The 13,159-nt window shown below is 35.4% G+C and overlaps 1 long non-coding RNA gene across 1 annotated transcript; it reads right to left on the bottom strand.

The window, feature by feature from the left end:
* Window positions 1-6,637: 6,637 nt before the first annotated feature.
* Window positions 6,638-7,654, bottom strand: LOC139191297 (uncharacterized). The gene is made up of 2 exons (XR_011575289.1): window positions 7,176-7,654; window positions 6,638-7,080 (listed from the first exon to the last, which is right to left on the bottom strand). It is a non-coding gene; the product is annotated as an uncharacterized lncRNA (long non-coding RNA).
* Window positions 7,655-13,159: the final 5,505 nt, after the last annotated feature.

A 13,159-nucleotide genomic window follows, 5' to 3' on the forward strand; every position in this document is an offset into this window, starting at 1 on the left:
ATTACAAGGGTTTGAGTGAAGGCTTATCCCGAGAGGGATGAAGGCTTGGGCTGACTACAGCTTCGTTCTGAAGGCAAATCTGGCTTTGAGCAGAGTTTGTGCTTGCATTTGTTTGTTTGTTTGAGTGTCCTTAATCCTGATTTCTCTTTCTTCTTTTATAGACAACTCAGCTTGGCATCTTGTAGCAGCAGCCTTGCCCGAATGCAACTTGAGAGGCAGTGACTCATCAGCTATATTACTTGTTCTGCCATTATAAAGTACTTTATGGGCTGTATAGCTGGTCAGTCTATACCACTTGGCTTTTGGGTAGGTGAGCAAGTGGTCTTCATGAGCTGCACCAAGTCAGAAAAGCCCATTTTCTGCTTTCTGGGTTTTGGCTGGGCTTAGGCCGGCTCTTCCTTTAGGCATCCCTTTGGGCCAGCCCCTTTTCTGAGCCCAAAGTTCAAGTTTTGATCCAAACAATCTCTACCTTCCCTCGACTTGCCAAGGCCAGTGAAGTAAGCACCGAAAATGAATCTTTTGAGGCTGAGCTCTAAGCTGATGCTGTATCTGCTGCCATTGATCACCGAGACGTTCCTGGTTGTGAGACTCCTCTTCATCTAGCTGTGTGTCTCCGGGACCCAAGTTCAGCGGAGATTTTGATGGCAGTTGGTACTGATTGGAGTCTTCAAAATGAGAATGGTTAGAGTGCTCTCCAAGAAGTTGTCTGCACTAGAGGGAAGCAATTGCTATGATCACTGCACGACACTACCAGCCCATTGCTTGGGCTAAATGGTGTCGTAGACTTCCCCGTATTGTTGCCTCTACGGCCCGGATTCGTGATTTTTATATGGAGATAAGTTTTCATTTTGAGAGCTCAGTCATCCCGTTTATTAGTCGAATTGCTCCATCAGATACTTACCGAATTTGGAAGCGTGGTTCCAGTCTTGTGAAGCAAGGGAGGCTGCAACACTAAGCTGTTCAAGATGATTGAAATGCCGACGTGGACAACACAAACAAATCAACTGCTGCTGCTTCTTTTTCCAAATCCAGATCATCACCTTCGAAGAAGAACATAAGCAGCCATGGCTGACAGAGTTTTGAAACTGAACCCAACACCCAAAACAAAAACGACGTAATTTCGGAGCTCAAGTACCAGAAGGAAGCCCACATTAAGGAAATCGGAATAGAGTACCTTGTGTGCCTGTCTCTGTTTGCCGACAGCGAAGAGGTCCCGCAGCTCTGTGTCTGCAAACACCCTTTCCACTTTCTGTGCATAAACATGTGGCTTAAGGATCACTCCAACTGCCCCATTTGTCGAGCTTCAGTCGCCGTTGATTAGAGTAGTGGTGATAATCAGACAGCCTCTGCTGTTCAACTATGGAACACATCCTCTCTCTCCTCGTCACCTTTTCTCTCCTGATCGTCTCACGTGCCCAATTGGACGGTGCAGATCCTCTGATCAGGCAAGTGGTGGATGTCTGTGGGAACAGTTTGAGAAAGGAATATTGCCTTTAATCAGGTCACCATAAATAAAGGCAAGTCCCCAATCAAGGTTGTCCAAGCAGTTGTCATTTTAGAGAAAGAGTATTGCCCTTAATCATGTCGTCAAGTGACATATCCAAAGCAGAATACAGAAAGCAAAAGAAAGGAGCGGAGAGACAGAAAGAAAAGCAAGAAAAGCAAGTGGGTGGTGTCAAGGCTATCCAAGCAGCTATTATGTTTTACAGGAGAACATGCAGAAAGCTGAGAAAGACGAAAGCAAAAGCAAAAGCAAAAAGAAAAGGGAAATGGCATTATTTCTTGTCTATCATCTGCCAAAAGAAAGAAAAATAAAGAGAAAGCAAAATAGAGGCACATGGGGACACTGCAAAAGCAAGGAATAAAAACCCCACCAGAAAGATGTGATTTACTTTTCTTATTTTTGAATGATGTAATTTATTTTTCGTATCTTTCGGAGATATCTGTATAACCCCATCAGAGGGTAAAAAAAAAATGGCAAACCCTAAAATAAATGGGCTGGAATGTTGTGTGGAGGGCGAAGGCTCATAAGTCCAAAATAGCACCAACCAGGTGACCAAAACTACGTCCAGTACTACAAAAATTATTTGGCACCCTACCACTATTATCACCAACCAGGTGACCAAAAGTACGCCTAGTACTACAAAAAATTATTCGGCACCCTGCCACTATTATCGCCACCCAGGTGATCAAAAATACGCCCAGTACTCCAAATTATTCGGCAGCCTGCCACTATTATCACCAACCAGGTGATCAAAAGTATGCCCAGTACTTCAAATTATACATAAGCATTACTCATATCAATCATACATAAACATTCATGAGCATCAATCATACATAAACATTCATGAGCATCACTCATGTCAACATTCATGAGCATCACTCATGTCAACATCCATGAGCATCACTCATGTCAACATTCATGAGCATCACTCATGTCAACATCCATGAGCATCACTCATGTCAATTAACATAAACATTCATGAGCATCACTCATGTCAACCAGCTTCAAAAGCTTCATTTACAGAGCTCTAGCTTCAAAAGCTTCATTTACAAAAGCTCCAGCTTCAAAAGCTTCATTTACAGAGCTCCAGCTTCAAAAGCTTCATTTATAGAGCTCTAGCTTTAAAAGCTTCATTTATAGAGCTCTAGCTTTAAAAGCTTCATTTACAGAGCTCTAGCTTCAAAGCTTCAAAAGCTTCACTTACAAAGCTTCAGTGCAGGGTATACAAATACTGCATCCGAACAACCGCCACTTCGGCCTATACATGGATTCAATTTGAAGTCTCCAGCCAACAAACTCTATTGACCGAAGACTTGGGGGACTACATTATGTACCATATATTGGGCCTCATGAAAAATACTTGGGGGACTTAGCCCATTATTTATGTACTAAGGAACGAGCCCTTATTCTATAAAATGGACTTTCTCACTTTCGTTAGAAAGCACTCATCGCTTATGTATTAAGGAGCGAGCCCTTATTTTATAAAAGGGACTTCCTCACCATCATTAAAGAGCATCAACTCTAGCCCATCATTTATGTATTGAGGAGCGAGCCCTTATTCTATAAAAGGGACTCCCTCATCATTATTAGAGAGCATCGCTGCCTGCTGAGCAACCGCCTCACCACGAGCATCAACTCTAGCCCATCATTTATGTATTGAGGAGCGAGCCCTTATTCTATAAAAGGGACTCCCTCATCATTATTAGAGAGCATCGCTGCCTGCTGAGCAACCTCCTCACCGCGAGCATCAACTCTAGCCCATCATTTATGTATTGAGGAGCGAGCCTTTACTTTATTAAAGGGACTCCCTCACCATCATTAGAGAGCATCGTCGCCTGCTAAGCAACTGCCTCACCGCGAGCATTAACTCTAGCCCATCATTTATGTATTGAGAAGCGAGCCCTTATTCTATAAAAAGGACTCCTTCACCATCATTAGAGAGCATCAACTCTAACCCATCATTTATGTATTGAGGAGCGAACCCTTATTTTATAAAAGGGACTCCCTCACCTTTAACGCCACAAGCCGAGACAACCAAGGCAACACAAGCAGAGCAACCTCACAACATATGCTACTTCTAGTTGAGCATCATTTCAGATTGGGCACCGCCTCATATCGAGCATCAATTTTAGACGACATCTAGTTACTTCGGTCCACACATGGAATGAATTTCAAGTCTCCAGCCAAAAAACTCTCTTGATTGAAGACTTGGGGGACTACTGTTTGTACCATACTTAGGGCCTCCGTGTTTAGATCTCGTATAAATACTCGATGGACTCAAATGTAATTATGTAATAAAGAAAAGGGTAAATATGTAATAAGTGAGGAACCCTTATTCTATAAAAGGAACTCTTCATCCTCACAATGGGGGAGGCGAATTCCTAGGCCATGAGGATCCTCACACTCTCTCATTCACAATCCTCTCAGAAATACAATAATTAGTGTGGACGTAGCCCAAACCTTGGGGTGAACCACGATACATCTTGTGTTATTTACATTTCTTGCAAATTCATGGTCGGATTTACGTTGTTCCAAGACCTCCGGTTTTGTGCATCAACAATATATATATATATATATATATATATATTTTATTTATTTATTTATTAAGTAGATTTAAATCTATTTATTTTGTATGTATAATTGACCAATACACGGAGTAGTACATCACATGCATTATAAAAGTAGAGGGATATGTCGTATGTGTGATAAAAAGTTAATAACTTAAAAATAAAATAAAAAATCTCACCACTTTTATTAATTTTCATTTTTCCCTCTCTTTTTTGTTTCCTTTTCATCTTTTCTTATAATTTTCATTTTTCCTCCCTTCTTTTTCTTCAAAGGGCAGCAGCCTACCCATCTTTCCCTCTCTTTTTTGTTTCATATTCAGCTTTTCTTATAATTTTCATTTTCCCTCCCTTTTTCTTTAAAGGGTGCGGCAGGAATGGAATGGAATTATAGTTTTTATAAAATTTAATTTAAAATTTAATATATATAATTATTATAGTTAATATTTTGGGGGTATAATTATTATAGTTAATTTAATATATATATATATATATATATTATAGTTTTTAGGGGTATAAAATTGTTAAATTAATATATATATATATATATATAATTATTATATTATTTTTTTTAGGGTTAAAAAATTATAAAATTAATATTGACCAAAAAAAAAAATTATAAAATTAATATTCTACTTATCGTGCATCGTGTTACCCACGTGTATACCCGAATCAATCCGTTATCTTAACAGGTGCTTATCAGGTTACCCAATAACGACCCGATTCGTTATCGTGTCGACCCAAACACCTGTTAATTTCGTGTTGTACCATGCCGGGTTATCGGGTCGTGTCAGGAATTGCTAGGCCACCACCCTAAACAAGTGGGAGAGAAAACCATACATAGAGACGATATCCAGAGATTCATGATGTCAAATTTATCAAAGTTTACTTGGTTTTTCATTCACACTCACAACGCACAACACCATCAACATCTTAATATTCGATTTAACACTAAAACCCTAAAATTCCTAACCCTAAATTTGATTTAACACTAAGACCACCAATTTCTAATTTAATTTTGCAAATTGAATCTAATTACAATACCAAAATCTTCAAATTAAGGCATTAAAGCTTGATGAGTGAGAGGGAAGAGAGAGATCGAGTGAGAGAGAGTTTGGGTTTGGTATCCAGTAGTGAAAATTTTAAAAAGCGCCTATGTTTTACAATTGCACCACCAAAATTATCCCAAATGACATGACGCAGTTATACATTTTGACATCACTCAAAGTGTTTTTGTGCAACAGCCACATTGTGGCATCGTCCAAGGTATTTTTTTAAAAAAAAATTATTATAAAATTTATTGAAAATATAACTTTACTCCCTTCAAATTCAATTTTTTTTTACATAAAACCCACAATAATATAATTTTCTAACAAAAACCCAACCCGAACTACAATAAATTTAAAGCTACTTAATAAATATACATACCATTTAATTTCTTAAGTGTTATACGTACAAAATAAATGACACACCTCGACCCGAAATATCCAGCTGAACATCTGAATCGCGATGTGCTGGCTGACACCTGGAAGGTGAAGAAACCATAAAATGTAGTGATGTGGAAAATGTGAATAAATTAAGGGAAATGTTATTGGCACTCCAAAAATCTCATTCTACACTCCTCACAAGTGTATTTTTCTTTCCTAATATAGAAAGTTTGGAGTGTAGAATGAGATTTTTAAAGTGGTAATAACAATTCCCTAAATTAAAACCTAAAAGTGACTAATTTATAGTGCACATGTGAGCGGGATTGAACCTATATCACACAAGTGATGTCAGAGCATAGATAAATGGTAGTAAAAGAAGAGCAAGATATTTATAGCGAAAGGAGAGGTCTCCTATGTAATAGCTTTACCAACAATCTTCGTCGTCACAAAACCTCTGCCACTAAAATCCTAGATGGGTGAAAAACAAGGGTGAGTGGGCTTGAAAATAAAGTTTTATAAAACCATTTCGAAAAGTGTAACCCCTCGCTGTAAAACAAGTATATAGTTTCCTAAAAATATTATAATAATAGTATGTAATAAGTACACTACATCACAAGTAAGCTATTGGATGTAGGCACAACAAGAAGATATCTTAACATCAAATCTCAATTCAATAATATAAGAAATCGATGCTCATTAATTTATGTAGGCATACAAGTCCATTGCAGAGGTATTCAGACAATGGAACAGGCTGAGTGTAGGTTTCACATTCTAATACTACATCACGTGAGCTGTGCTAGTCACATCACATACAAGTCCAACACATCATAGAAAAGGACAGGCTAGCACCTAACTTTGGATCCAAAGCGAATGTAAACAGTACATGTGAACTACACATGAAGCTAGTACTTGGCCTAGGACAATACAAATAACTAAGAGACACCGTGCAAACATGTAATAATAAGCAGGTAAAACACAAGGATGCCATGCCACAATTTATGCTCACAAATAATATTAAAAACATAAAGTGTACGAAAAGTTTATTTGTAAAGCTAAACATGGCACACGTCACATCATAATATATAAAAGCAGTTGTTAGGAAAATCATATATACATATACATACATAAAAACAAAAGACCCATTCACATAACCATAGCTTACTTGTTCTTGATAAGCCTTATCATTCATCAAATCGAATAAGCTTGTACCTATACCAAGTCACATTGACTTAACAAAATACTTAAACATGAATAATATACAAAAAGTACAGATAAACTATAATCTGTCCAAATTTCGCATTTTACAAAATTGCCCCTAAACCTAGAGGTAATTGCAAAAATGCCCCCAACTTCCGAGAATTACCAAACAGCCCTAAAGCTTCAACAATTTTTGCAGTTTGGTCCTTGTTGTAAAAACAGTAAAGCTGCATCATTCTTTTATAAAATTTCTCACCAAACAAGCATATTCTAATATTGTACAATTTCTAACACCTAACATGATTAACAAATATACCATTGGGGTTCTCGTTCGTGGTTGCATTTGGCCGAAAAATGGCTTGCAAGAGTCGGGTTTCTTCGCCGAATTCTGGAAAGTTTACACCGAGAGCATGCATGTCAATTCCTTAGTGATTTCCAGCTAAATAAAAAATAAAAACCACATGCATGAAGATATGTAGTTACCTAGGATCGATTCTAAGCGAGCCCGAGTGCCACCACTCATGAACTTGACGGAAGTCTTGCCGGAGTTTGATGTTGGGGTTGCGCATGCATATGCAAAGGATGGCAAGGTTGAAAACACGCAGATTCAAGTTTAGACTTAACATAATGCTCATTTCCATCACAACAAAAGCCCAGAAATTGAAGAGAATGAAAAAATCTCACCTGAGATAGAAGGTGAGAGCTCGAAGCTCTCGGGTCTAATGGCACTGCACTTCACAGTGCACCGATGGTGCATGCAAGACCATCACTAGGTTCCCTGAGTCCCAAGGATTCATGATATATGGTTTTGATGTTGGATTTGACAAGGATTTGTGGTGAGAGTAAGGGTTATCTCTCGGTGCTAAAGATAGGGAATGTTGAGAGAGAAAGAGGGATTTAGAAAGAGAGATTTCTGAAAATAATGAGGGAAGAGTTTTTTTTTTTTTTTTTTTTTTTTGTCAAAGTGGGAAGAGTTGAGTGGGCAGAGAGGAGGGAGTGACGTGAGGGAGTGGAGAGTGCACGGGAAAATGGGATGTGTGTCAGACAGAGAGAGAAGATGTGAGGGAAGAGTACCGGCTGACGTGGGAGAAGAAATAAAATAAAGGGTTCTTTAGATATAGATCCTTGTAATTCTTATTTCCTATATAAAAACCCGCATAATTATAAACATTCAAATAAAACCCAAATTTAAAAGTGATTGCCATGTAGGAAAGTAATTGACCTATTAATACAAAATATTTACAACTTGTACCACAACATTCAAAATAAATCAATAAATATTATTACTCACCTTAATTACAATGAACAAATAATTTATTGCATATTATTACCCCTAACACACACACACACACACACACACACACACACACATATATACACGTTCAAATGTATCTAGTACTACCACAAGCTCAATATATATATATGTACGTATGTATGCACAATACTACATATATGATCAAACATATTATACTAATTAATCTACCTATATGTAAATTTATGATGAGCAAATAACATATATTTTGTAGGTATATTATATTGTATGTATCATCATATATATTGGGCACATTTTATTATTATATGTACAAAATAATAGGTAAAATAGTATTGAATAAAATAATAATTTTTTTTTATGTAGGTACATTATTTTGCATACATTGGGTTTGCTTTATTATGTAGGTAAATTATTTTGCTTGTATTTTACATATAGTGGGGAAATTATTTTGCTTTTTTTAAGCAATCTAACATTTTAAAATTTGAATAGTAGGTTCACTAAATCAAATAACATTTTTTGTAGGTAAATTATTTCGCATGAATTTTTACGTATACCAGGCATTTTTTAATTTTTTTTTTTGTTATATATATGTGTGTGAAATAATTTACCTACATTTATATGTAAAATATAATTTGTTGACTTAACTAAGCATGTATTGTTACATATGTTAGGCATGTTTTGTGTTATTATATATTAGGCAATAAATTTATTACTTATTATTTTCGTAAAATCATTAATTCTCCCCTACAATCTATATGGAACTAATTGTGTACATCAAACATTCAAATAGGGGTGTTTTGGGCATCAAAATTTTTAAATGTGTAAAGTCAAATATAATTAATGAATTTGCTGATGTGGAATCTAGTTAATGGGTTTTATTTCAGTAAAAAACTTATGACGGGTTTTATGTGGAGAAAATTAAATTTCAAGAGCTAAAGTCATATTTTTAGTAAAATAAAATGGGGGGGGAGGGGGGATGGGACATGAGAGAAGAAGTGAGAGAGATTTAATAAAAAGTAATGATGGTGTGTGAAGAAGTAGAAAAGTGAGATGTTGAAAACCTAAACAAAATAATATTAAATCTTCCACTTGCCTTTATTAAAGTCAAGAAGTTCTTATGCGACTCTCCCATGTACAAAATTCAACTTTAAAGTTTTGAGAGATTTTTCAGTGTTATCGTCACACGAAATGGTATATCACGTATTTTTATATAAATTATGAAAAATATGTGTTAAAAGGTTAATAATTTTAAATTTTAAATTTTCACCACTTACGTAAAAATACATGATGTACCATACGTGTTCTCGTCACAACTAAAATTTTTCCCAAAGTTTCATTTGTACTTAATAAAATATTAATTAAAAGCCATTTGCTTCTCTTAGTCAAATCAGTGTACTTATGCATGCTTTTAAATTGCACTAGGGCTGATTTCGTGCTCTAGATAGGTGGTGGTGTGTGCCGCAAAAGGAGAGATTCCAAGTTTTGGATTTGCTTCTGGTATTTTCATAAAGTTTTGAACATAACTTTTTCATTATAACTTCGAATTGAGTTCCATTTAGGGCCACGTATTTATAAAAATGAGTATTATTCGAAAATAGTAAAATAAGATTGGAAGGGTGAAAGGGAAGTCGAGGTCCATGTGGAAGGTCTACGTGGCATCTCTGGGGTATTTTGATAATTTCACTACCACTGAAAATAAAATATGATAAATTTCAGAACGAGATGTCACAACAAATAAATTTAAATCTACTTAATAAATATATATACCATTGAAATTGATGGGATACGTATTGTACGAAACTAGTTTCAATGATCCAACCGTCAAATTTGTTTGTATATACTTCGAGATCGCATATGTCAAAAATGGCAAAAGCCAAACATTCAGAAATCAAGTAACGGGACAAAACTTTTCAACGGTTATAAACGAAAAATCACGATTTAACGGTTATTTTAACTCCATTTTTTATGATTTTTTTATAGCTACACTCCTTGATCCTATATGAATACAATGAATGAATTTGATCTTCAATTTAAAATATTTACCCTAGTGGATACAAAAAAAATCTTATATTATACTTAATGAAAGTATAAATAAACTCTAAGTGTTAGTGAATCGATCATTTTGATGGGATACACATTCTATGAAACTAATTTCAACGATCCAACCGTCAAACTTTTTTGTATATACTTCGAGATCACATACGCCAAAAATTACAAAAAACAAACATTCAAATATCAAGTAATGGGACAAAACTTTTCGACGGTTATAAAAGAAAAATCACGATTTAACGGTTATTTTAACTCCGGTTTTGATGAATTTGTACAACTACACTCCTTTATCCAATATGAATACAATGAACTAATTTGATCGTCCATTTAAAATATTTACACTAGTGGATACCACAAAATCTTATGTTATACTTAATGAAAGTATAAATAAGGGTTAATATCAGTTTACTATCCTGAAGTTTCGTGGTTTTCAACGTTTGGTATATGAAGTTTTTTTCGTCCCAAAGTCATATGTCAAGTCTTAATTTTGGGACAGTTTCATACATCCGTTAAATTTTCCGTTAGAACTTCTGTTAACTGATGATGTGGCGCTCACATGGATAATAACTGAGTGCCACATGTTAATATGGGCCCACTTCAATTAAAAAAAAAAAAAAAAAACCGCTCATCTTCTACCTCCCCCCAACCCCTCCCTTCCTTTTTCCCTCTGCAACCCTTACCCTCTCCCTCAACCTTCATTATCCCAAAACCAGTCTCCCCCAACCCGCACCCTCCCTTCCTTCTTCCCTCATATCCAACCCACCTTGGATTACATTCCTGGACTTCTTCCCTCAGATCCAAGTTGTGTGACGTCGTCGTTTTAGTCGTGGATTTTTTTGTTTTGTATTTTTTTAATTTTTTTTAATATTGAAGTGAGCCTATATTAACATGTGGCGCTTAGTTATTATCCACATGGGAGTCACGTCATCAGTTAACAGAAGTTCTAACGGAAAACTTAATGGATGTATGAAACTGTCCCAAAATTAAGATTTGAGGTATGACTCTAGGATGAAAAAAACTTCATGTACCAAATGTTGAAAACCACGAAACTTCGGAGTAGTAAACTGAGATTATAAATAAACTCTAATTGTTAATTTATCGTTTTGATGAGATACGCATTCTACGAAACTAATTTCAACGATCCAATCTTCAAACTTGTTTGTATATGCTTCAAGATCGCATACGCAAAAAACAAACATTCAGAGATCAAGTAATGGGACAAAACTTTTTGACGATTATGATTTTGATGATTTTTTACAGCTACACTTCTTTATCCAATATGAATATGATGAACTAATTCCATCGTCAATTTAAAATTAGTTAAACATGACTCCTAGAGAATTACAAAGAAGTTCTCTTCTCATTTCGTTCTCTTTCTTTTTTTTGGTTAGCAAGGTCAAGGCCTTTCTCGTTGGGCGAGTGCATCCAATTCAAAAGTCTTTCCCGTTCAACTTATGCAAGGATAGAGATAAGCTTTCATAATGAGATTTACTTCCATGAATATGCATGCCAAAAAGATGCTATTTGCTGCTATTCCATCTATTTGTGCATTAAGTTCGAAGAATATTTCAATCTATAATGAAGAAATGATAGCTGCTCTTTGTTTTATAGGCTTTATCATATTGAGTCGTAAGAGTTTAGGAGTGGTACCACAAAAATCTTATTTTATACTTAATGAAAGTATAAATAAACTCTAAGTGTTAGTGAATCTATCGTTTTGATGGGATACGCATTCTACGAAACTAATTTCAACGATCCAACAGTCAAACTTGTTTGTATATACTTCGAGATTGCATACGCAAAAAATTGTAAAAAAAAATTCAGAGATCAACGGGACAAAACCTTTCGACTGTTATAAACGAAAAATCACGATTTAACGTTTATTTTAACTCCGATTTTGATGATTTTTTTACAGCTACACTCCTTTATCCAATATGAACACAATGAACTAATTCAATCATCAATTTAAAATATTTACACTAGTGGATACCACAAAACCTTATGTTATACTTAATGAAAGTATAAATAAACTCTTAGTGTTAATGAATCTATCGTTCTGATGGGATATGCATTCTACACAACTAATTTCAACGATCCAACCATCAAACTTGTTTGTATATACTTCAAGATCGTATACGAAAAAAATCACAAAAAAAGAAAAAATATTTAGAGATCAAGTAACGGGACAAAACTTTTTGGTGGTTATAAACAAAAAATCACAATTTAATGCTTTTTTTAACTCTGATTTTGATGATTTTTTATAGCTACACTCCTTTATCCAATATAAATACAATGAACTAATTCGATCATCAATTAAAATATTTACATAGGTGAACCACAAAAACCCTTTGCTCGATGCAGTTTGTTTGTCGCGCAAACACCCTTTGCGTGACACATTGGTTGGTACGTTGCACAAACTGTCTTTGTGTGACGCAGTAGTTGGTGCGTCGCACAAAGTATGTTTGCGCAACAACTCCATTGTGGCGTCGCGCAAGTTATATTTAAAATAAATAAATAAATTAAAAAAAAAAGAAAACACATACTACTTTCCTCTTGAGCAAACTACGTGGCCTCTTGAGCAGACTACGTGACCACTTGAGCAACAAAACACATACTACTTTCCGCTTGAGTGAAAGAAAACCATCGCTTGAGCAGCAGACCCCAATGTAATGCCCGCTTGAGCAACCTAATATTTTTTTAATTTTTTTTCACAATTCTTATAACAAAAGCAATGAAACCTAATCTGTGAACCGCAAACTACAACACATAACTGTGCATTCCCAAACTATCCAAAAAATGGGACAATTCAAGAATTAATTGGACCGTAGTCATGTTTTTGCATCCATGCACGAAATCCAACTAATTCTCAAACGGGAAACTAAGGGCTTGTTTGGTATCTTATTTGAAATTTTTTATCATTTCTCAAAACATTTCTTAAGAACATTTCTTGAAAACAATTTTTTTAAGACTAAAAAACTTGATTGGTTTGCGATTTAAAAAATTTTAATTTTACAACTTAAACTAGAGAAAGAGATCTAAAAAGAGGGGGTCGCATGAGAGGGAGAAAGAGGAGAGAGAAGGGAAGAAAGTAAGAGATGATTGAAGGAAAGAGAAAAAGCTGAGAGAATGAAGAGAACGGATTGAA

Source organism: Malus domestica, chromosome 14 (assembly GCF_042453785.1).
Source record: "Malus domestica chromosome 14, GDT2T_hap1".
In the NCBI taxonomy this organism is placed as follows: Eukaryota; Viridiplantae; Streptophyta; class Magnoliopsida; order Rosales; family Rosaceae; genus Malus; species Malus domestica.